The following is a 26669-nucleotide window of genomic DNA, read 5'->3' as shown; positions in this document are numbered from 1 at the left end:
TTTGGGGTTTGTACATGTGACAACTTTAATTTTTGATTGGGAGGATTGTTTGTTGGTGTAGAACTATACTTGCAACGAGAATTCATTTAATTGTGAAATTCTATACCGATACGACAATTTTCTATCAAATCAAAATGGCGCCGTTGCCGGGGAGTTGCAATGGTGTTATGTTATTGGTTATTGTATATATATTTGAATATTGTGAATAGCTTGATTTTTGGATTGCTTGTTAGCTTTTGCTAGTTTTAGGACTTTGTTTCATTATTTCTTGTTAGCTTTTTGTTTCTTATTTTCACTTTTCACTATGAATTCTCACTTTGGCTATGAGTTTAGTTCTAATTATGTTATAGGAAATGAGGGCTACAATGAAGGTGTGTATCAAGAATGGGATAACCAAAGGTGGGAGGAGCCATATGCATATGATCAATCCTCATGGCAACAACCCCCACCAATGCACTATGAAGAGGAGCCATTCTATGATGCATATCAATCCAATGGCTATGGTGAATCCTCTGGTGACTTTCAAGAACCACCACCATATGCCTATGAGCCATATCCCCAACATAACCATCAACCATACTCACAAGCCACCTTTCACCAATTATTTTCATATGACCATAATCCATACCCACCATACCAATAATCATATGAGCCATATGAACCACACATAGAGCCACCACCACTCCAACATCAACATTTTCAAGAGCCACTCCCTTTATACTATTACCAAGATGAACCACCTCCAATACATGAAAACTTTCAACCACAAGATGAACTCTACTTTCCACCACAACTCTACCAAGAAGAACCACCTTCCAACTATAATACCTTTCCCCCAAACAATGAACCCTCTCTTCTACCATCACCTCCCAATGAAGCCTCTATGCTAGAATTAAGGGATCTCATATCTTAAGGCAACACGAGGAGGATGAAAAGCAATTTGAGGAGTTAAGAGCAAAAATGGCTATCATGGTAGAAGCCATTGGCAACATAGTCTCATCCCGCCTAAGCCTATGCGATCAAGGCACTTCCATGGTGGAATGTGGAGAAGCAACCAAGGAGCCTAGTGAGGGAGTGAACTTGAAGCTCCAAGGTGAAGAAGAGGAATTAAAGCAAGAAATGCAACAAGAGGAGGAGGTAGAGATTATTGAACAAGAGGAAGAAGTGGTTGAAGACTTAGGAGATGCGGAACCACCTTGGGAGTCTAGGATTGAAGAAAACCCCTCCAAGATGATTGAATTTGATGCTAAGGAGGAATGTGCACAATCTCCAAGGCATATCTCTTATGAAGAATTGGATGGGATAGAGCAAGAATTGAGTCCCCTTGGTGATGAAGATCAAGCATCAAGTCTTAGTGGTGAAAAATCCTTTAAACATGAAGAACCTTCCCCCATTGGATTTGAAAGCAATATGGAGGTAAATCTCTCTCGTCCCCCCATTTGTGATTTGAGTAAGGGAAAATGTTTAGATAAAATTGTTGAACAAAGGATTGAAATTAAGAGATCTTGTGGAGAGGTGGAAGTCCTTAGAAAAAGGAGGATGGGAATTGAATACGCTTTGTCAAGACCCTTGGAATCACCTTTGCCTAGGTTGCCATCTACACCTTCATTTGAGTGGATGAAACTCATTTCTATTATCTTTATTATCCCACTCAAATATGGCTTGCTTGAAACGGATGGTCAACTTAGGATGCTTTGTGGGATGAAGCGTAAAAGAAAGATGTTTCGTGGTTGGCGTTGTAAGTCTAAGCTCATTATGGTTGAAGCTTCAAGGAGTAAAGGTTGGACTAGTGCTCAATTGGATGGGTCTAGGAGGATAGTTTGATGCTTCCATGAGAATTCATCTCTCTTGCCACCCGGAGGAAACCACCATGATCAACTCAAGGACGGTTGTGAAAACAAAGTGTGGGATCCCGGATCGCACAAGGAAGATCAACTTTGGGAGCCCACGGTTTGTGAAGAACTCCGTCAAAGCTTGGAGTTATTAACTTTGAATGATGAAGCACAATGGAAGTCCAAGCATTGGTGGATGTTCAAGGATGGATTCAAGCACAAGCCACCTTAATGAAGAGCTCCCCATAAGTCCAACTTAAGGACAATAAACAAAAGTGCTAGGTGGGAGACACCCCACCATGGTAACATCTTTTTCTTTTCCTCTTTGTAAAATTTGGTAATTTAGATTTAATTTCATGTTTTGTTTGATTAGTTGAGTTTAGTTGGGAGTCTAGTAGGTTAAATAAGGTTTTGTGATGTTTCGGTAGTTGTTTGGAGGTTGAGAATGCTTGGTTTGGTGCAAAAACATAGAAAAAATTTTTGAAAAACAGAGCACCAACCCGCGCGTGCGCGCACTTGGCGCGTACGCGCGCCTCAAGCATTTTCGACCATCCACGCGGATGCGCCATGTACACGTACGCGTGGATTGAGTTTTTCCACCCCTCCATACATTCACCCGAGAGTTGTTCCTGACGTGTGCCAACTTTGTGCCCAAGGCACGCACACGCGTACCTTGCGCATCTGCGTCGACTCTCTTCTTTGCCATGCACGCGTACGCGCACTGCACGCGTATGCGTCGCTTCGATTTTCATGAATCCACGCTTACGCGCACATGACGCGCACGCGTGGATTGCCTTATTTCACTCACCTTCTTTTCTTCTCTTCTTTCCATTTCTTTCCTCCTTTACTCTTCTCTTCTTTTTTTTCCACCCTTCAAACATCATCCAACACTACCAAGCATCATATAACACCATTTCTTTTAGATAGTTAGTTAATTTAATTTTTGTTTTCCATTATAAGTGTTGGATTACTAATCTTGTTTACCATTTACTGCTGCTTATTACTAATAGGATGTTAGTTTAACATCATTATTGTTAATCGTCATTGTTGGATTCCTTTGTTGAGGTTGTATTTGGTTACTAGGTTTGGAATTTTTCATGTTTAACACTTTTGAATACCAAGTACTTGTTACATTGCCTTCATGCATCTTAACTCTTTGAATTGCATATTTTGGCTACCATGCATTCATCACATATTGTTAGGCAATTGTATATTATCAGTGATTTTTTTTAGGTGATGCTTGTTTATGGTTTCCCTTATTCACATCACTTATTTCATGCATTGAGATTGTAGAGTTGTGAAATTGGATTGAAAGCGTACCTAGTGACATATTTTTGAGCTTTGTAAAGCTTTGTGGACCATGCTTGCTATGTGATTGATTTCCACTTCTATCTTCTTTTTCTTAAGTTCCATAGCATCCATGTGTTTCACCTCTATGTCACTTAGGTGTTGCAACAATTTCAATATGTGTCATTGTTTGATGTGTGAGCTATCTAGACCATTTTGTTCATCAAATTTACTTACACATTAATCAATGTCCATGCATTATCCAATTTCACAGTTGCTTGATTTTTGCTTGAATGCTTTTATGCTTTTTCACTACTTGTTGGGTTGTTTTAGCCTACAAGTCTTTTAAAGTATCTTAAGCACACTAGAATGAGTGAAGTGCATGTTTTCTTTTGTGTAATTGTGACATAACTTTTTGTACTAGTGTGTGTGTATTCTAAACTGCACGCAATTTTAGAACCTACATACTTATTTTTCATCAATGTCACACTAATTCACTCACTCCATTCTAGTGATTCACCTCATTTCAACAATTCATGCTTCCTTGCTTTTGTATTTTCTCATCTTACGGTGTTTATTTTGTTTTTCATGATTGATGCACCATAAGCAAAATTGGAAGCGGAAGGAAGAACACGCAGCAACTGGTTGATCTACCAGCTGAAGGTGGCAACTCGGAAAGTCGCCGTACTCCCTTACTCATTTTTAGTTCACCGAGGGCAGTGCAAACTTTTAAGTGTGGGGAGGTCGTCCGACCACTCGGCGTTTTTGGTAACAAGTTTCTAATCCCAACACTTTTGCATTTCATTTTAGGATTCTTAGTTTCACTTTCTTATTTTGCATATGTATATAATAAGCTTAGTCACAATCATGATATTTTCCAAGAATTTTATCTATAGGGCACCCCTATTGATTGAAAAAAAAAATTTTTTTTAGAACTTGCTTGAATTATATACTTTGTGGATCATGTTTTGAGCTAAGAATACAAGCATGTGAGATTTGAGCCTAATTGTGTGGTTACATCATAACCATTTATTTTCATTCTTGTGTGCATTATTCTCTTCCTATGATTGTAATCTTTGATTTGTTTAATTCTATATGTCCATTATTTTGTGTATACATGCACTTATATGATTGAGGCCATTGTTCAAATAGCTCAGTTACCCAAATAAGCCTACATTTTATCTTCCATTGATAACCATTTTGAGCCTATGCTTAACCCATTTGTTCTTAATTGTAGCACATTATAAGCCTAAGTGAAAAACAATAAATATCCCTTACTTTGGATCTTTGATTAGCTTAGGTTAGTGAGAGTGTTTATCATTTGATTTTGGAAAAGTTGGGAACATTGGGTAGAGATAAAAGTGTGTTTACGTTTTTGTTGAAAAATCATGTGAATTGGGTACATACTCATTTATTAATCATGTGTAAACCATATGCATTGATGTTCTTGTATAAATATTTTAGTTTGAAAAGAAAAAAAAATTGGATGGAAAAAAAATATGATAATAAAAAAAAAGAGAAAATATATAGAAAAGAAAGAAAAAGAATTACAATAAAAAGGGGACAAAGTGCCCCAAAGTGAAGTTCAATAAGAGTCAATACATATGGGTGGTGATCAAAAACAGAATGCATCAGTGTGTGAAAAAGTGAAGAATGGGTAGTTAGGTTTGTTTAGAATTGTATAGGTTGTCATACGTTAGGTGGGAAGTTTAAGTTGATCAAAGATTCAAATTTCAAGCCCACTTGACCATATGCATCCTACCTTAACCCTAACCCCATTACAACCTATGGGAAAGCCCTCATGATATTTGTATGCATGCATAAAGTAATTGCTGATTGTTAGATGAAAAACAAATCGTGGAAAGCATGATTAGGGGAGAATTGAGTGAATAAACCCCATACACTTGAGTGCCTAGAGCGGATGCACATCCGGTGAGGGTTTGATCGCTCAATTACATGTTTCCACCCATGATCATCTCTTTCCTTGCAAGTTTGTAAAATCTTTTTAATAATTCAATTCAATTGTGGATCGAGTGATTGCTATTGCCTTAGCCCCTGTGTTTGTATATGTATTCTTGGGAATTGATTTATTTTGACTAAGTGGATGCATTCATGTAGATAGATTGCATATAGATAGGTTGCATGTAGTTAGTTTGCATTGAATAAATGTTGATGTCCCTTTGCTTCTTTCTTGATTTTAGCATGAGGACATGCTTAGTTTAAGTGTGGGGAGATTTGATAAACTACGATTTCGTGATTTATCTTGTGCTTATTTTGGGGAATTTTTTCACTTTTTCTCACATTTATTCAATGAAATAGCATGGTTTTGTAATTCTTCCTTGAATTTTGCTTAAGTGTAAAAACATGCTTTTTAGGCCCTAAATTGGTGATTTTAATTCACTTTAATTCCATTCGATGTCTTGATGTGTTTGATAAGTGATTTCAGGTCCGTAAGGCAAGTATTGGATGGAAGAAATGAGGAAAAAAGCATACAAAAAGGGAGAATGCATGGAGAAACAAAGATTGGGAATGCACCAAAGGACGCGCACGTGCACCAGGCGTGCACGCGCAAAAGTGATTTCGCCTATGGACGCGCTCGCGTACATGCCGCGTCCACGCGGGTTGAGTATTTGCCAGCGACACACACGCGTACATGGCGCGCACGCGCCGATGCTGCCTTGGCCCACTAAAGTGAAATCTCCCCCAGCGATTTCTGAAGCACTTTCGACCCAACTCAACTCATTTCTGAAGCTGTTTCATGCAGAATTCAAGCCTGGGCAAAGGGGGGGGAGCAATTGTTTGGTAGCTTAGCATCATGTAGTTTAGTTTCTAGAGAGAGAAGCTCCCTCTTCTCTCTAGAATTACGGTTCTTAGGATATTTCCATCTTAAATCTAGTTTAATTTCATGCCTTGATTTACTTTTCCTTTACAATTTCTTGTTCCTCTACTCTTTTTCTCTCTAATTTTGTATCTCATTCTTGTAATTGCTTACTTTGTTGTTGATGCACTCTTTCTTCTTCTATTTTCTTTCAATGAAATTTATGATTCATGTTCTTTTGTCATTGATTTTCTTTATTGGTGTTTAATTCCTTGCAATTGAGTAGTGTTGATTTATATTCCTTGCAATTTTACTATGCTTTCCTTTTATGCCTTCCAAGTGTTTCATAAAATGCTTGGTTGGATCTTAGAGTAGAATTTTGTGCTCCTGACTTGGGAAGGTAACTTAGGAACTCTTGAGTCACTAATGTCCAAGTGATTGACGATTGGAAGCCATTAACGCTAGATCTCACCAATTGATTAGGTGTAGAACTAGGACTTATGGACTTGGATTGATATAGCTCACTTGACTTTCCTCTACTATTAGTTAGGGGTTAAATTAATGGGATTGATCCTTGCCAATTCTCATGTTGTGGTTAGTGATTAGTGGTGCACGAAATTGTGATCTCAGGCAACGGCGCCAAAAACTCTGTACAGACGTCTTAATAAATTGTTTTTTATTCACAACTTCGATACAACTAACCAGCAAGTGCACTGGGTCGTCCAAGTAATAAACCTTACGTGAGTAAGGGTCGATCCCATGGAGATTGTTGGTATGAAGCAAGCTATGGTCACCTTGTAAATCTCAGTCAGGCAGATATAAAATAGTTATGGAGTTTTCGAAAATAAATAATAAAATAGGGATAGAAATACTTATGTATATCACTGGTGAGAATTTTAGATAAACGTATAGAGATGCTTTCGTTCCTCTGAACCTCTGCTTTCCTGCTGTCTTCATCCAATCAGTCTTACTCCTTTCTATGGCTGGCTTTATGTAAGGACATCACCATTGGCAATGGCTACTTTTGATCCTCTCTGGAAAATGGTCCGATGTGCTGTCACTACATGGCTAATCGTTTGGAGGCATCACCGTGGTCAATGGCTGCATCCTATCCTCTTGTGAAAATGGTCCAAATGCTCTGTCACAGCACGGCTAATCCTCTGAGGTTTTCGATCATACTGGAATAGGATTCACCCTCCTTTTGCGTCTGTCACTACGCCCAGCACTCGCGAGTTTGAACCTTGTCACAGTCATTCAATCACAGAATCCTACTCGGAATACCACAGACAAGGTTTAGACTTTCCGGATTCTCATGAATGCCGCCATCAATCTAGCTTATACCACAAAGATTCTAATTAAGAGATCCAAGAGATAATCATCCAATCTAAGGTGGAACGGAAGTGGTTGTCAGGCATGCGTTCGTGGGGGAATGATGATGATTGTCACGTTCATCACATTCATGTTGAAGTGCGAATGAATATCTTAGAAGCGGAATAAGTTGAGTTGAATAGAAAAACAGTAGTACTTTGCATTAATTCATGAGGAACAACAGAGCTCCACACCTTAATCTGTGGAGTGTAGAAACTCTACCGTTTGAAAATACATAAGTGAAAGGTCCAGGCATGGCCGAGAGGCCAACCCCCATGATCTAAGAACCAGGCGTCCAAAGATGTCTAATACAATAGTAAAAAGTCCTATTTATAATAAACTAGCTACTAGGGTTTACAGAAGTAAGTAATTGATGCATAAATCCACTTCCTGGGCCCACTTGGTGTGTGCTTGGGCTGAGCTTGAATGTTACACGTGCAGAGGCTCTTTTTGGAGTTGAACGCCAAGTTGTAACGTATTTCTGGCGTTCAACTCTGGTTTGTAACGTGTTTCTGGCGTTTAACTCTAGACAGCAGCGTAGAACTGGCGTTCAACGTCCTTTTACGTCATCTAAACTCGGCCAAAGTATGGACTTTTATATATTTCTGGAAAGCCCTGGATGTCTACTTTCCAACGCAATTGGAAGCGCGCTATTTTGAGTTTTGTAGCTCCAGAAAATTTACTTTGAGTGCAGGGAGGTCAGAATCCAACAGCATCAGCAGTCCTTCTTCAACCTCTGAATCTGATTTTTGCTCAAGTCCCTCAATTTCAGCCAGAAAATACCTGAAATCACAGAAAAACACACAAACTCATAGTAAAGTCCAGAAATGTGAATTTAGCATAAAAGTAACTAGATTCTACTAAAAACATACTAAAAACAATGCCAAAAAGCGTATAAATTATCCACTCATCAATTAGGATAGAGATCCTTGACCACGTAACTTTGCCAAGACCTTTTTGTCAGTTTATTTCCGTTGCCATTTATATTTCTTGCCCATCATCTTAAAAACCCCAAAACATACTCTATAACCAATAACAAGGCACTTTATTGCAATTCCTCGTGAGATGACCCGGAGTCCAAATACCCGGTTAATTCTTATTTGGGGTTTGTACATGTGACAACCTAGATTTTTGTATGTGAGGATTCTTTGTTGGTCTAGAACTATACTTGCAACGAGAATTCAATTGAGAAATTCTATATCAACAAAAAAGTTCACACATCAGTTAAACGACTTGCAAATTTTTGAGAAACATGATTAAAGGAGGATTGAGTGATTACACCCTACACACTGAGCTATTAAAGTGTAAACGCTTCTGATAACAGTTTCAATTGCTCAATTCTATGTTTCCATTGCCTATCTTATGTCTTCTTGCAAGTTGTTGAAATTAATTTTAGAAATTTCAAATCAAATCTTTGGACATTGATTATATTGCTATATTTTCTTGTCTTGTCCCTAAGTTTGTACTTTAGATTGATTAAGATTCTTTTGTTTGTTTTTGCCAAACTCAATAGGAAGTATATTGTAGATATATATAGATAGCATTTAGTATAGTTGCATGCATATAGGTAGTTGCATTAAATAAAATGTTTACCCTTTCATTCATCTCCTTTGGTTGTGTTTAGCATGAGGATATGCTTGGTTTAAGTGTGGGGGAATTGATGAGTCCATATTTTACGATATATTTTGCTTTGATTTGAGTGAATTTTATCACATAAACCCACATTTATTCATCAAATAGCATGCTTTTGAAATTTATTCCTAAATTGCACTTGAAAGTGAAAACATACTCTTTTGTGCTTAATTTAGTCAATTTTAATTCACTTTAATCCGATTTGGTGCCTTGATGTATTTGTTAAGTGATTTCATATTTTTAAGGCAAGTTTGGATTGAAGAAGTTAAGAAAGAGCATCCAAGAGGGGAGAAATCATGAAGAAAATCAGAGTGATTCATGCGTACGCACAATGGTGACTTCGTGCAAGGATGCGTACGCACCAAATGTCGTTCTTACACATGATGGGAATTCTACGCTACTGTGCTTATGCACAGTAGGTCGTGCGTACGGACACATGCATGCATGTAAGGTCATTAATGCAAATCACTGGGGGCGATTTTTAGGCCTCCAAAACCTAGTCTAACTCATTTTCTGAAGCTATTTAAGGCCAAAGTGAAGAGGAATGGGGGGAAATTAGGGTTAGCTTTTATCATGTTTTAGTGTAGTTCTCTAGAGAGAGAAGCTCCCCCCTCTCTCTATAATTAGGGTTCTTTAGTTTAATTTCTTGTAATTTCTACTTTTAATTCTTGTTTCTATTTAGTTTTTCTTCTCATTTATTGTTATTGCTTCTTTGCTCTTCTTTACTTCTCTTGTTATTTCTTTTATTTTGTTATTTCCATGTTTTGAGCACTCTTGTCATTTTGAATTTTAATTAATGTAATTTATGTTTTCATGTTCATTTATTGCTTTCTTTAGTTGTTGTTATGATTTTCTTACTTTTGGTAGTTATGAATTTATTTTATTGCAATTTAATGTTATTTTATTTTCATGCACACCAAGTGTTTGATAAAATGCTTGGCTTAGTTTCTACTTAGTTTTTCTTCACTCTTGGCTTGGAATTGTTGACTTTGGCGTTCCTTGAGTTATTGATGTCCATTCTTGTTTGATATATTAGAGTGAGTTGATTTGGTTTTCCTTGACTCTATGTGACCCCTTATGTAACAACCCTAGTTTTTGAAAATCAAATAATTAGTTATTTGTGATTTATTTTATTTGTTGATAATTTTATTTTAAGAAAATTATTTTACTAAAGGTAATTAAATGGAGTTTCATGATAATTGGAGTTTAAATTAATTAGAATTTTTATATAAATTTTATTAGATATTTGGTATAATTGAAATTATAATTTTGATAATTGAAAAATAAGAAGAAATTGTATAATTTAATTTAAATAAATTCTATTTTGAATGAATTATGTTATTAATTTGAACTCCTAGAAATTATTTTATTAGAAGTGATTAGATTGATATTTATAAATACCTTAAGTCAATTATTATTTTTGTACAATTGTTATTATTAGTTATTTTATAAATTGAAATTAAAGTCTAGTGATAGAAAAATAATGAGAAGTTATATCATTTAATTTGAATGATTAATATTGAGTTTGAACTATATTTTATAATTATATGATTAATATATTCATTTTATATTTTAAATTAGAAATAATTGATTGAACTTAGCAATGTGATGATAAATAATGTTCCTAAATATTTTTAATAGAGTATATTTGATTTTAAAATTACTCTACCCTCCAATTTTATCAAAATATCTATTTATATCTATCCATATTATTTTATAAAATCCATAATTTCTAACCCTAATTTCCAAATCCCAGAAACCCTAACCCTAATTTCCCCCCTTTCCCCAGCCCTGAAGCACGCAGCCCCCACCCCTTCCTTCCTAAACACAATACACACACAAAACAGAGAAAGAAGCGCAGAGAGAGTGGGATCCGAGAGAAGAGGGAAGAGCGTCGCTGGAGGGGGCTTGGCACCATCGCCGCCTCTGTTCGTCGGGCCCTGCTACGCCGTCGCCACCATCCTCAGCGTCGCCCAGCCTCGCCCGCGCTGCAGCGCCTCCTGTCAGCCATTCGTGGAGCTGCGGAGAGCACCGCTGTTGAAGCCATGCCGTCGCAGAAGGAACCAGGGGAGGAAGGCGAGCCCGAGGCCAGAGCGGAAGGAGGAAGGCGTTGTTGTGCCTCCCGCCACCGTCGCCGTTCAACCTCATCCTGCCGCGCCTCCATGGTCGCCGTTGCTGTGAGCTCGCCACTGCTGAGGAGAAGATGCCGTCGCGTCTTGTCCCGCCGTCACCGTCGCTGCCCTAGAGCTCGCCCACCGTCGTCATTGAGGGGCCAGCAGAGAGAGAGAGAACGAACGTGGGTCAAGGTCATCACCAGGAAGAGAAGCTATGCTCCACGCTATCGTCGCCACCAGTCCACGGCCATCACTGCGAGGGTTCCGCCATCGTCGTTCCAGTACCGCCATTCATGCCCTCCGTTCCCTTCATCGTTCTGTCCAGCATCACCAGCACTGAAGTCAGCTTCTACCACCATCAAGCCTGAAGGGAAGCGCCACTGCTATTGCCCGACAATAGCTTCCCCTGCGTTCCCAATTCCATTATTGAAACTATAACACTCTTACTCATGCTCTGTTTCCCGAATCAATTTCTCTACCATATTTTGTTTTGATTACAATAGTATATGTTAATGTCTCTGTTTAGTATTATCCTCCTTATCTGGAACCACTGATGTCACCGCTATAGAGATGATTGGGATAGGCGCGATTGTCATTGTTGTTGCTGCCCCAGAAGAAGTGAGGCTGCTGTTGCTATTCCGGCCGCATTGGCTGTTGTAAACTGGGAAAAGAAAGGAATCGTTGCGTTTAAATTCGACGGTTTCGACTAATTGAGGTAGGGGATTTATTTCAAAATTATCAGTTTTAACTTAGGAATGGCAATGAGGTTTAGTGAGTAATTGCAAAAAATTCATAATTATGATTAATTGATAGAAATAAGCTTGATTGATTTGAGATTGTGAAATTTGGATTAAGTTTGGTATTGAGATGATTTTCTATTATTTCAACTAATTTATTGATTTTAGAGTGTGGCTGTGAATATCATTGGGTGTTCTTGTTGTGAGTGATAAGATTAATTCTGGTTGAGGCTATGATTGATATTGGTTTTTTGATTTCGATGTAATTGTGATTATGCTAAATTGGTTGAGATGTGGTTATATTCTAATTATTAAGGATAAGTGCTTACTGATGATTTTAGTTATCTGATATATATGAATGGCTGTGAATTTGACTTGTGACTAGCTGAAATTCATTTTGGTGGTTATTGAAGGATTAGAACTTAAAGGATTAAACGGTCTTGAGAACCTGATTTTCTGAAATAATATAATAAATTTTAAGAGTATATAAATAATTTTATAATGGTTAGACTAATTTTCTGTGTCATGATTTATTGATTCTGACTTGGCTGTGATTATGGCCGGTTTCATGGTTGTAAGTGATTAATTGATGATATTGATTTTGATTTGAGGCTGTAACTGTTACCGATTTTCTGACTATTTGGAATTATTGAGAATCCTGTTTTTTGATTATGTTGAGTTGGTTGTTATAGGCTGGTTTGCCCGATGGTTGCAAATTGACTGAAATTCTGTTCTTGGATAGATTTATGTTGGGTTGAATGATGTGCTGGTTATTTGATATATTGTAATGGTAGTGGATTTGGTTGGTGACTGATTGAAGATTGGTTTAGGAGATTAGTTATGAGTTTTTAAAGTTAGACTGATTTACTTTTAGAAAAAAAAAATGATGACTGGGTGAAATTCTGATTTTAATTGATGAAAGGATGTTAGTTCTTAAACTGAATTATGATGAGATGATTATTGAGAATCTGTTATGGAAGTTGCTGATAAACGGATGGAGAATTGATTGTGTTTAATTTTGAAAAGATTTTATGATAAGTGATAAGTAAATATGAAATGGTGAGATTGGATTGATGGATTAGCAGAAATTGTGGAGTATGATTGATTTGTTAAATATTATGAATTGTGAATATCTGATTGATTGAGAATTTATCTGGTTGAAATTTGTTGGGAAAAGGACTGGTGATTTGTTGAGAAAGAGGGAACCCGTAAGGGTGGCTAAGTCCGAGTTCTAGGGGAGGTGCTGCCAAAATTTTATAAAATTTGAGGTTTTATTTGAGAAGTTATTTTAGAGGATTTGGATTTGAAAAATGATTATTTAAGTTTTATTTGATTACTTCTAATGAGAGGCTATGTTTTGAAAGGTGTTTAATGAAATTAAAATAAATGATTTTCTTGAGTCTTTTGATAGAGGACTAAACTGAAAAATAGTTTTAAAGTTGGCTTGACTCAAGGTTGCTAAAGCAGAGATTATGAACTAAATTCATGATTGAGATTTTTGCGAACGAATGCTTGAGAAAGTTAAGAAAGGTTTAAGAAAATATGTTAAGGATTCAAAGGGAAAAGAGAATGGGGAACTGATATATGGATTGTTGAGTTTTAGAAAGGAAAATGAAAAGTGATAAAATACGGGAAAAACCACACGAACTGTTAGTTGTTTAACTACGGGGAAAAATCCATGAATTGATAATTGGTAAAATTCGGGAAGTACCCACGAACTGAATGATCATTGATCTCGGGGAAAACCTATAGATTGTTCTTTGTTTTATATGCGGGAAAAACCCACGGACTGATAATCATTGATTACGAGAATAACCCATGAATTGTTGTGTGTTGATCTCGGGTATAGCCCATGAACTAAAGATCAATGTTTGCTGTGTATTGATCTCGGGTATAACCCACGAACTGAAGATCGCTATGTTATTGTGTATTGATCTCGGGTATAACCCACGAACTGAAGATCTCTGTTTTGTTTGTGAAATGATCTCGGGGACGCCCACGAATTGAGGATCACTGTTTTCCCCTTGTGCGTATATTATGGGGTTGGGCTTTGCGCCGACTGCCGGTAGTCACGAAAGAGTGGTATTCTTACCACCGACACATATGCACTAAGGACACAAAGGGAAGCCATATCTTGGACTAGTTCCTGGGTAATGTTGGGTTGCAGGGTGTAAACCGACACGTGAGCTCATGGCCTGCTTAGGACAGACATGCATCATATTGGTTGTGCATTTGCTTTTGGTTGTGTTTGCTTGTATTACTTCTCTGCGATTATGTTGTTTGTTTTATTGTGATTTGTTTGTCTGTTGAATTGAGTTTCTTATTTGTGCTAGTAGTCTGTGAATATCTAGAACTGATTAATAACTGTTTGTTATGACTGATAATCAATTGTGACTGAGATTTAATTATGTGGCTAAAAGATATTCAATATGACAAATTGTGATTGAGATCTGTTTTGGGTTTAGAAATTTAAAGAAAGTAATTATTTATCTAAAGTAATATTAAAAAGTACTTCAAAAGGTTTGACTAAGGTGGTTTATTAAGCAAAGTTAATTATTTGCATGTTAATCATTACTTTTACGGCATTCCCATTCCCTACTGAGAACGTGTGGTTTGTTCTCACCCCAAAATTTCCACCCTTTCAGTGATACAGGTTCGAAGATTCAGTTTGAAGCCGCGGGCGATTCTAGAATTTATTTACGAGTTAAGTTTATGACTTGAGATTCTTTCATAGAATTCCCTCGCCCTTACTGCTTAAGGTTTTTATTTTATGCAGAGGGATAGGAGTTGTACCTGAATTTTATTTAAATTCTTTTGTATAATATTACTATTATTAATAATTATGTGATTATTATTACTTGGTGATGTTTGCTATATGATTTTAATTAATAAAAACAAAAATTTCTGGTATTTTTACTAAAATTGAATCGCGATATCGAACTAAAGGCTTAATAGTAAATAGTTAATAAGGTAAACAGGTCAGTAACGCCTTACTTTTGGTACGATCATGACGTATTGGAAGTTGGGTCGTTACACCTTAGCGTTGAGATAGGACTTAGGGATTGAAATTAACTATGCCTATTTGACTTATCTTCGATGTAAGGTTGACTAAGTAGGATTAACTCTTCATAATCATCATATGTTTGTGGTCAATGGCTAGGATAGGTAGCCTTAGTCCTCAATTACTTGCCAAGAGGTTTCTTGCTTTTGAAGTTTTATTGCTTTGACTTTTACTTGCTTTCATTTACTTTCTTGCATGTTAAGTTACTTTCTTGCCATTTCTTTTCCTTGCATTTAATTGCTTTAACTTTTATTGCTTTGATGTTTAAATTCTTGCATGTTTAATTTTCACACTCTTGGTTGACAAAATGGATGTTTGGGTGGAATTTAGTTGTGGATGTCCATTCCGCATTGTGTGAGAATGGTTAATTAGTTTGGTCGACGCACATTCTCCATTTTCTGTTTTGTTTTTTTTTACCCAGACGACGTTGGTTAACCAAAGTGGGTATTTGACTTCCTTTATAAATCCTACCTCTAGCAAGGCTTGTACTTGCTCCTCTATGACTTGCGACCTTTCCGGACTGAGCTTTCGGCGCTTTTGTTGTACTGGTTAGGATCCGGGATATATAGCCAATTTGTGACACATCAGGCCAGGATCTATGCCGAGCATGTCTGCGGTCTTCCAAGCAAAGAGGTCAGAGTTTTCCCTTAGGGGTTTAATTAGTTGTTCTTTTAGGTTTCCCTTTAGGTTCGCTCCTATTCTTGTTGTCTTTTTGGAAGTGTCTCCGATTTAGACTTCCTCGATTTTGCCTTCGGGTTGAGGGCATAATTGCTCGTGAACTCGGGCTCCTCCGAGCTTGATAGTGATGGCCACCTTCCCTTCAGAGCCACCTTTTAGGTTTAGACTTTCATTGTAGCATCGACTTGTGAGCTTTTAGTCCCTTTTTACGGTGGCTATGCCTTCTGTGGTTGGAAATTTCATACATAAGTGTGGAGTGGAGACTACCGCGGCAAGTTAGTTTACAGTTGTTTCCCTGATTACTTGCATCATCTACCTTTTTTTGTTAACTAAAAAGACCATAGAATTTGTAAATTCTCATTCAATTGATGCAATTACTGGAACTAAATGATGGATTTTATGGTACATTGCTTTGAAAGGAATCTTGTTTGAATTTCAGGTAAAAATAGCAACAAAAGAGGAAGCAAGCAAGAAAAATAAGCTGGGTGCGTGTACTGGCCATGCCACTTGGTGCAAACGCCAACAATTTGAATGGGTGTGGCACGCCAGAGTAGGGCGTGGCATGCCATCTATTGCTTCTAGAGAGAGCCCATGAAGAATTACAATGGGCGTGGCATGCCAAGGCCAGGCGTGACACGCCAGCTATCAATTCCAGAAGAGAGTCCATGAAGCTTACAATGGGCGTGGCACGCCAAGGCCAGGCGTGGCATGCCAACGAGATAAACCACATTGGGCGTGGCACGCCTAGGCCAGGCGTGGCATGCCAGTTATCTTTTCCAGAGAAGGGACTCCAAGCTTTACTATGGGCGTGGCATGCCAAGCATGCTGGCCAGAGAAGGATGCTTGAAAACTTGCAAGGGGCGTGGCACGCGCGTACAACTGAGCAGAGGAGAATGGAGGAAGCATCATTATGAGCGTGCCACTTGAGACTTGAGGTGTGGCACGCCAAGTCAAAGAATCAATGGGCGTGCCACTTGATACTAGAGGCGTGGCACACCAAGCTCGTGAGCCCTCAACACCACTATGGGCGTGCCACTTGAGTCTTAGCGTGGCCTGCCAGTTCATTTGACCAGAGAGGGTAAGTGAAGCTCCAACAAGGGCATGGCACGCCAGATCGAAGGCGTGGCACGCCAGTACAAGCCTCCAGAGAAGAAGAGACAAGGCTTCCTCGAGGACGTGCCACTTGGGACCTTAGGCGTGGCACGCCAAGGGAAAATGTCAATGGGCATGCCACTTAAGGCTTGGGGCGTGGCACGCCAACCATGCTCGTACCATGGGTGTGCTACTTGAATCCTGGGCGTGGCACACCAGCTTACTGGGCCAGAGGAGAGTACTCATTCTTTATTGAGGGCATGGCACGCCATACCTGGGCGTGGCACGCCAGTTCAACCTTCCAGAAGAGAGATTGAAGGCTTTATTAGGCGTGGCACACCAGACCTGGGCATCGCACGCTAGTTCATTTGACCAGGGAAGAAATATGAAGAGTTTAACAAGGACGTGGCGCGCCACTGCTGGGCGTGGCATGCCAGCTATACTATCCAGAAGAGAAGAATGAGGGTTTTGCTGAAGGCGTGGCAAGCCAGCTCTGGGCGTGCCACACTAGTTCAAGTTACCAGAGAGGATGAAGGGGGATATCACTTGGACGTGCCACTTGAGTTCGAAGGTATGGCACGCCAGGCTAGCTGCACAAAGGAGGCGTGCCACTTGGAAGCAAGGCGTGGCATGCCAAGCAAAGCTAAGGAGCTGGGCATGGCACGCCGCACACATGCCAGGCACATGTCTCAATTTAATTAGTTTTTCCTTTAAATTTCAATTGTAATTTTCTTTTCCTTTTTGTAATTTTTATTTCAAGTACCAGGAGTAGTATAAATACCCCTTGAGAGTACTAAAAAGGGGTTGATTGGTTGGCTAGTGGAGGAATTAGTTGAGTTTTACTCTTACACTTCACTTCATCTTCTTCCATCTCTTGTATTTTTCTCTAAGTTATGAGTAACTAAACTCCCTCTCATTGGGAGAGGGAGCTCTGTTGCACTTGATAGATTAATGATAGTAAATTTCTTCTTCTTTTCATCTCTCTTTGATTTGCTAAGAGAAATTTCGTTTTTCAATTCTAGCATTCAATCATCTTTGAAAAGAGGTTGAATGCAAATTGGGTTTACCTTGGAAAAAGAAACATGAAACCATGCTTGAAATCCCTTCTCACACTTGAGTAGATCTGGGTTTTGGGATTGGATATGGTGACATGAAATTCACCAACTACTTGGATCTATGAGGATGTGTGGTATAATCAGGACCAAGCTTATCTCTCTTTATGAGCAATTAGACCAAAAGAATTGGCTGATTATAAAGATTTGAGAGATTGAATCACCAAGGATTTGGGGTTCAATCAATCATGATTGTCAAGAGGTCAATGAGTTGCATGATTGAAGATGGGATGATCTATATTTGATCCAAAGAGAGCAACATCTCCTAATCCCAATGAATTTTCCCATTCGTATCTTTCCTATTCTTTATAGTTTTCTTTAATTTCTACTATCAACCCATTCCCCATTTACAATTCAGTCATTTATGTTTCTGCAATTTACTTTCATGCTCCTTGTGTTTTTGCACTTTACAGCTTTTCTTTATCATTAAGTCATTTATCATTCTGCCATTTAGAATTCTGCACTCAACAATACCTATTGATTAGTTTGACTAAATCACTCATTAACTAAAGTTGCTTAGTCAATTAATCTCTATGGGATTCGACGTCACTCTATTGTGAGTTATTACTTGACGACAATTTGGTATACTTGCCAAAGACGGATTCATTATATTCATTATAGTGAACTTAAAATCCAGTCATCAAGTTTATGGCACCGTTGCCGAGGATTGAATTTGAATTGACAACGACTAAATTGATGAGTATTTAGATTAAGCATTTTTATTTACTTTGTTAATTACTTTGATTCCAGTTTCTTATTTTCTTTTTTTTATTTTAGCACTTGAATTTCCAGTTGTTCATTGTATATATCCATTCTAACAAGAAGCACACTAACTGTTTGATATTTTGCATCAACCAAATTTGACTTACCCACCCTTCTTCTAAAGAGGGTGATAATCCTTGTTTTAGTTTGTGTTTTTTATTGTGTATGACAGGGAGGAGAGGAGCTATAACCTCTTACGATTTTAAACCTGAAAGGACATTTCTATGGTTGAAAAGAGAGGCAGTGGCAAGAGGAAGAAGGGTGGTTTGTGAAGAAGAATAAGAGAGTCTAATTCAAAATATGGAAGGTGAAGCACACAACCATCAAAATGAAGTAGTGGGCAACCATGCCCCTCACAAGAAAGGAGAGTGCTAGGCTCTTATATCAAACCCAACCCTGGGAATTGTGGGAGTAGCATCTTGAAACCCATCATACATGCCAACAATTTTGAACTCAAATCATAGCTAATCACTCTCATTCAGAATAACTGTTCATTCGGAGGAAATGTTCAAGAAGATCCAAATCAACATCTAACCATATTCTTGAAAATCTGTGACACAGTGAAGGCTAATGGTGTCCACCCTGACACCTATAAACTGCTGTTGTTTCCCTTTTCTCTCAGGGATAAAGCATCTAAGAGGTTGGAATCCTTTCCAAAGGAGAGTTTGACAACTTGGGATGATGTTGTGAACAAGTTCTTGGCAAAATTCTACCCTCCCTAAAGAGTTAACAAGTTGAGAGCTGAGGTACAAATATTTAGACAAAAGATGGGGAGACTCTCTACGAAGCTTGGGAGAGATATAAAGAGCTAGCAAGGAAATGTCCCCCGGATATGTTCAATGAGTGGGTCCAGTTGTACATTTTCTATGAAGGATTGTCTCAAGAGTCAAAGAAGGCTTTAGATCACTCTTCAGGAGGTTCTCTCAATAACAAGACAATTGAAGAGGCCATAGACATCATAGAAACTGTGGCTAACAATGAGTATTTCTATGCCTCTGATAGGAACTCGAGAAGGGGAGTGATGGAGCTAAACCTCATAGATGCTCTGCTGGCTCAAAACAATGTGATCACAGCTCAACTAGCAGCTCTAACCAAGCAAATGGAGAAGAATAAAGTTTCAGCGATCAATGCTCAAGCACCTATGCAAGAAGGAGATAGCTTAGAAGTTGAATGTGAATGGGAGCAAGCCAACTATGTGAATAATTCATCAAGACAACCATATGATCCCAATGCTAAAACTTACAACCCAGATTGGAAGAACCACCCAAATTTTGGGTGGGAAAACCAACAAAACCACACTCAAGACCACAAATCATATCACTCTAACTAGTACAATAACTTCAGTGATGCCAAGGCATCTTTGGCTAGTTTCACAAGCCTTTTTCATTAGTTTTACTTGGTTTTCATGCATTTCTTAGGCAAGAAGTAAGTGTTTGGATGAGAATTTCATGCATGCCTTGATTCAATCAATCATGGTTAAATTGATGCATTTTCCTGAGATTTATGCATATTTCTCTCTGTTTCCATTCATTTTTCTCATGATTCACTGCTTCCTTGGGGACAAGCAAGATTTAAGTTTCGTGTTGTGATGCCAAGGCATCTTAGGCTAATTTCACTAGCCTTTTTCTTTGTTTTTATTAGGTTTTATGCACTCTCTTGAACAATAAGTAAGTGTTTGGATGAAAAGTTCATGCATACCTTGATTCATTCAAACATGGTTAAATTGATGCATTTTCATGGGATTTATGCTATATTTACTTGTGCGTTAAGAATGATGCAAACTCTTGTGAACCTAGCAAAGCTTTGATGCATGTATTGGTTGATGATAGGTGAAGAGAAGCTAGGACGAGGTATGGAAAGAAGCTAAAGAATGGCCATGTAAAGAAGAAAAGGAAGCAACGTTGGTGGCCAAATTTGGCTCACCGGCCAAATTTGGCTCACCAACGTTGCCTCAAACGTTGAAGAAAAAGGGGCAATGCAACATTGGTAAGCCAAACTAACATTGTAAGCAACATTGTACATTTACTGGTGCCAACGTTGGAGGGAACGTTGGCTGATAAACCACTATTTTATGGTTTATCTTGTGCTCAATTGAGTGATTTTTATCAACTCTTTACCCACTTATTTATACTATTCGCATGGTTTTACATTTTCCTTACTAATTATGTGCTTTGATTGAAAACATGCTTCTTTGGCCTTAAGTTCCCTATGTTTAATCCTCTCTTATTACCATTAGATGCCTTGATATGTGTGTTAAGTGTTTTCAGAGATTACAGGGCAGGAATGGCTTGGAGGATGGAAAGGAAGCATGCAAAAGTGGAAGGAATACAAGAAGTTGAAGAAATTGCTAAGCTATCCAGCCTGACCTGGGAGACGACTTGGGAGACGACCTGGGACTTAAAACTCCTAGTAAATTTAATTGAAATACTCTGTGACACATTTCTAAATTGATAGGCAGATTTTCGGTCAGTTAAGAACTATACTTGCAACGTAACCATTTTAATAAATTTTTAATTCACCAACTTCTGCTTCCCATCAATTTTTGGCGCCGTTGCCGGGGAGTTGCAATAGAGTGCTAATTTTATTAATTAGAATTTATTTATTTGAATTTTATTTAATTTTGCTACTATGAGCTGCATGTTTCTTCCGTCAAATGACGCGTTCACTTCCTGATCCGCGCTTGCTAATATTCGATCCTGAAATTGAAAGGACTATTTCACGAATAAGGCGAGAACAGCGTAGGTTAGCCCGTTCTGAGGGCGGATCTGAAAGTGAATCTGAGGAAGAAACCAGCCCCCGTTCTACTGATTCGGTTGTTTTACGTGCAGAAAACATGGCAGCTAGAAGAGTTACCATTCAGGAGGAAGGAGCTCCTGATTTTACAATGCAACCGTTTCAAGCGCATCATCCAGCAGTAGCTATGGATTTTGAAATAAAGACCGCACTGCTAAATTTGATGCCCAAGTTTCATGGCGTACCTGCTCAAGAGCCTATCAAGCACTTGAGAGATTTCCAGGCAGCCTGTTCTACTGTCAGGCATGATGGCACTGATGAAACTTCAATTCTGCTGAAAGCTTTCCCGTTCTCTCTTGAGGGAAAAGTAAGAGAGTGGTACTACACTCAACCTATAGCAAATGTATCCAACTGGGACACACTCAGAAAGGAGTTTCTGGAGAAATTCTTTCCATCTGAAGTTATTGATAAACTGAGGAAGGATATCTCTACAATTGTTCAGGATGACAATGAGACTCTCTTTGAATACTGGGAGCGCTTCAATAATCTTCTGGAAGCATGCCCCCACCACATGATTGACAAGATCGTGCTACTCAGCTATATCACACAAGGTATGAGGCCCCAAGATAAGACCACATTGGAAAGTGCCAGCAATGGGTCTATGAAGAAGTACAAGACCACTGATGAAGCTTGGCAATTGATCAGTGATTTAGCTGAATCTACTCGGAACCACAGACAGAAGCCAGGCCGTTCAAAAGCCGTTGCAGAAATATCTTCTGGCATAGAGACTGCTGCTCTAAATCGAAGCATCTGTGAGATGACCAACCTGCTGAAGCAAATGCAGTTGAGTCAACAAGCTCAGCAAACTCAACCGCAGCAAAACCAACAACTAGTTTCACAAAGAATTTGCGGAATTTGTGCTGATTACAGCCATTACACTGATGAATGCCCGCTGCTTCAACAAGAAGATAACATGGTGGCATCTACTCACAACTTCTATGACCGCCCCAACCAAGGGTACAATCAAAGTGGAAATAATAACCATGGATGGCAGGACAATTCAAACCAGAATTGGAGAGACAACAATAATAGGGGAGGCAGAGATAATCAGGGAAATCAGAGGTGGAATAATAACAACAGCAGGCAGCAAAATCAACCTTACCGAGCACCTCACTTGAGGCAAAACCAAGGACCACCGAACAATCAGCAGCAAACCTCTCAATTTACTCATTCTTCTGTATCTTCTAATGAAGATTTATTACAACCTTTTCAGAAAAGACAACTGGCCATGGAAAATACCATCGTGAACAGTATTAACGCCAGTCTGAATGGTTTCACCTCTACTCTGCAAGCTTTTATGACACAACTTGGTTCAGCACAAAATTCCAGTAACCAACCTTCAAGCACCACTAGAATCCCCTCTCAACCATTACCCAATCCAAAGGGAGGCATTAATGCCATCACCCTGAGGTCCGGAACCACACTGCAGGAGAGGAATCAGGAGGAACCAAGCTCACCAGAATACGCCTCAGCTGAAGAGGTGGTAGAAATCGAAGATGTTGAAGAGGAAGAGGACATACAGGACATAGCTGAAGAGATAGGTCAACCACAGGAAGAAGCACAAAAAGACGCAGGCCCTTCAGAAAACACTACTCCCATTCCATTTCCACAACTTGCAAGGAAGCCCAGGAAGCAGCTGGAACCTGATCCTAAAATGGTAGAAATATTCAAAAAGGTTGAGGTAACTGTTCCCGTTTTTGTTGTTATTCAGTAGGTACCTAAATATGCAAAGTTTCTAAAAGACTTATGTATCCATAAAGACAAAATTAATGAATTAGAAACTATTCCTTTAGGTAGTTCTATATCTGCTTTAATGGGAGGATTACCTGAAAAATATAGTGATTCAGGTCCTTGCATAGTTAGTTGTACTATTGGTGGTGTAGTAATTTATGATTGCATGTGTGATTTAGGAGCATGTGTCAGTATAATGCCTTTGTCTATATATGATGTTTTAAGGCTCCCTCCCTTAAAAAGGTCGGCAGCTCGTTTTGTGTTAGCAGATAAAAGCATTATTACAGTGGCTGGAGTTGCTGAAGATGTTTTGGTGAACATTAAAGGGCTCACATTTCTCACTGATTTTTATATCTTGGAGATGCCCCATAATGATTCAGATAAGCCATCATCAATCCTACTTGGAAGACCATTCCTGAAGACATCAAAATTCAAATTGGATGCTTTTTCAGGAACATACTCCTTTGAAATAGATGGCCGCATAGTGATCTTCAATCTGAATGAAGTCATTAGCAACCCCCCAGAAGATCGTTCTATCTTCCAGTGTGATGTCATAGACGAAAGTGTGGCTGAAGTCCAAAAAGAAGAGTTTGAAGAGAGGCACACTGGACAAGGTCCGAGTGTGGGGACCCTCTTAACTGACAATGAGGACACTTCGCCATTTTCGCAAGCCCTAGATAATCCAAAGCCTGCCCATGATCAAAAGTTAGAATTCAAACCTCTCCCTCCATATCTCAAATATGCTTATCTTGAGGATGAGCAGAAGCTTCCGGTTATTATTGCAAGGGAACTGACTTCTCAACAAGAAGAGCAGTTACTTGATGTACTGAGGAAGCATAAGAAGGCAATTGGGTGGAGTTTGGCAGACATAGTGGGAATTAACCCTCAAGTATGCGAGCACAGAATATTTTTAGAAGAAGGAGCAAGACCTGTCCGTCAACCCCAGAGAAGATTGAATCCCACCATCTTGGAAGTTGTCAAAAAAGAAGTGACCAGACTATTGAAGGCCGGTATCATATATCCCATTTCAAACAGTGAATGGGTAAGCCCAGTACAAGTGGTGCCCAAGAAGTCCGGAGTCACTACCGTGAAGAATGAGCATGGAGAGCTCATAGCAACTAGAGTTCAGAATGCTTGGAGAGTCTGCATTGATTACAAGCGTCTCAACCAAGCTACCCGTAAGGATCACTACCCACTTCCGTTCATTGATCAAATGCTGGATCGCCTGTCAGGTAAATCACATTATTGCTTTCTAAATGGTTACACATGTTATTTCCAGATTCATATAGCTCCTAAGGATCAGGAAAAGACTACTTTTACATGTCCTTTTGGGACTTATGCTTATAAGAGAATGCCCTTTGGCTTGTGCAATGCACCAGCCACCTTCCAAAGGTGCATGATGAGTCTTTTCTCTGATCTTATTGAGGACTGTATGGATGTTTTTATGGACGATTTTAGCATTTATGGTGATTCTTTTAACCTTTGCTTAGATGGATTATCTAGACTATTAGATAGATGTGTTAATACAAACCTTGTATTGAATTTCGAAAAATGCCACTTTATGGTAAAGCAAGGAATTGTATTAGGACATGTGGCATCTAATAATAATGGCATTTCTGTAGACCCAGCAAAGGTGAATGTTATTTCTAGTTTACCTCACCCCTCTTCTGTGAGGGAAGTCCGTTCGTTCCTTGGCCATGCAGGTTTCTACAGGAGATTTATTAAAGACTTTAGTAAGGTGGCACTTCCCATATCCAGATTACTGCAGAAGGACATTGAGTTCGAGTTAAGTGAAGATTGCAAACAAGCATTTGATAAGCTGAAGACTGCTCTAACTCAAGCCCCAATTGTGAGAGGACCCGACTGGAGCCAGCCGTTTGAGATCATGTGCGATGCTTCCAACCATGCAGTAGGAGCAGCGCTGGCTCAGCGTGAAGGTAAAGATCCTTTTGTTATTGCCTATGCGTCTAAGACTTTAGACACTGCCCAGTCCAATTATACTACTACTGAGAAAGAGCTACTTGCTATTGTTTTCGCTCTGGACAAATTCCGAGCTTATTTACTTGGTACTAGAGTAGTAGTGTTTTCGGACCATGCAGCTCTAAAGTATTTATTAGCTAAAAAGGAATCCAAACCAAGACTTATACGTTGGATACTGCTGTTACAAGAATTTGATTTAGAAATAAAGGATAGGAGTGGTAATCAAAATTTAGTAGCGGACCACTTAAGTCGCCTTGAACATATTAAGGATGATTCTACTCCTATAGATGATAATTTTCCTTTTGACAACCTGCAAGCAGTATCTGAGGTAGCCCCTTGGTATGCACCTGTTGCTAATTATTTAGTTAGCCGCACATTTCCTCCACATTTTTCTAAACATCAAAGAGACAAGCTGAAAAGCGAGTCTAAATATTATATATGGGATGACCCATATTTATGGAGATGTGGCGCTGACCAGATAATTAGACGTTGTGTACCTCAATCAGAATTCCAGTCCATTTTAGAGGCCTGTCACTCATCTGAGAGTGGAGGACACTTTGGCCCTCAAAGAACAGCTAGAAAGATCTTAGACTGCGGATTCTGGTGGCCTACTCTTTTTAGAGATGCCGCTGAGTTTTGTAAATCTTGTCACCCGTGCCAGAAATTTGGTAACATATCCAGGAGGGATGAGATGCCTCAACAATATATGCTTTTCTGTGAAATTTTTTATGTATGGGGTATTGACTTCATGGGTCCATTTCCAAATTCTAGTGGATATTTTTATATATTGTTAGCTGTGGATTATGTTTCCAAATGGGTGGAAGCAATTCCTACCCGCACTGATGATGCTAACACTGTTGTTTCCTTTGTGAGAAACCATATTATATGCCGCTTTGGATCACCACGAGCGATCGTGAGCGATCAAGGCACCCATTTTTGTAACAGGAGACTAACAGGCTTGATGAAGAAGCGTGGGATAATCCGTAAAGTTGCAACAGCTTACCATCCCAAAACTAATGGGCAAGCCGAGGTGTCAAACAGAGAAATTAAGCGTATCTTGCAAAAGATAGTAAAGCCTCATAGAAAAGACTGGAGCACCAGGCTACAAGATGCACTGTAGGCATACAGAACAGCATACAAGACACCCATTGGGATGAGTCCCTTCCGCTTGGTTTGTGGAAAAGCTTGCCATCTCCTAGTTGAAATAGAACACAGAGCCTTCTGGGCAGTTAAGGAGTGCAACAAGGGAATTGAGAATGCTGGAACTGAAAGAAAATTGCAACTGCAGGAACTGGAGAACCTTCGCCAGGAAGCTTATGAGAACTCCAGAATATACGAGGAAAAGATGAAAGCTATGCATGATCAAAACATCAAGAAGAGAGAGTTCTAACCTGGAGATTTTGTTCTCCTTTACAAATCTCGACTGAGGCTCATGCCCGGTAAGTTGAGATCAAAATGGGAAGGTCCATACAGAGTAGAGAAGGCTGAAGCGTACGGAGTCTATCACCTAAGCCATCCTTCAAGCTCTGAACTTATTAAGGTTAATGGACATCGCCTGAAGCTATACCATGGTGAGAAGGTGCAGAAAAATAAGGAGCTTGAGATCTTCCGCCTGGAAGATCCCCACATCGCAGCAGATTGAGCTATTGGAGCGTCCAACTTACGGACGTAA

The 26669-nt window shown here is 39.0% G+C and overlaps 1 long non-coding RNA gene and 1 other non-coding gene across 2 annotated transcripts; one reads left to right on the top strand and one right to left on the bottom strand.

Annotated features, from left to right (window-relative positions):
- Positions 1-11605: 11605 nt before the first annotated feature.
- Positions 11606-14662, top strand: LOC112723976 (uncharacterized). Its single transcript, XR_003163254.3, has 2 exons — positions 11606-11766; positions 14434-14662. It is a non-coding gene; the product is annotated as an uncharacterized lncRNA (long non-coding RNA).
- Positions 14663-21695: 7033 nt separating this feature from the next.
- LOC112725138 (small nucleolar RNA R71) lies at positions 21696-21803 on the bottom strand. The gene has a single exon (XR_003164264.1). It is a non-coding gene; the product is annotated as a small nucleolar RNA R71 (small nucleolar RNA).
- Between the last annotated feature and the right edge of the window lie 4866 nt (positions 21804-26669).

This window comes from Arachis hypogaea, chromosome 11 (genome assembly GCF_003086295.3).
Source record: "Arachis hypogaea cultivar Tifrunner chromosome 11, arahy.Tifrunner.gnm2.J5K5, whole genome shotgun sequence".
NCBI lineage: Eukaryota > Viridiplantae > Streptophyta > Magnoliopsida > Fabales > Fabaceae > Arachis > Arachis hypogaea.
The sequence above is the reverse complement of the archived record's forward strand: the minus strand, read 5'-3'. Positions and strand labels throughout refer to the sequence as shown.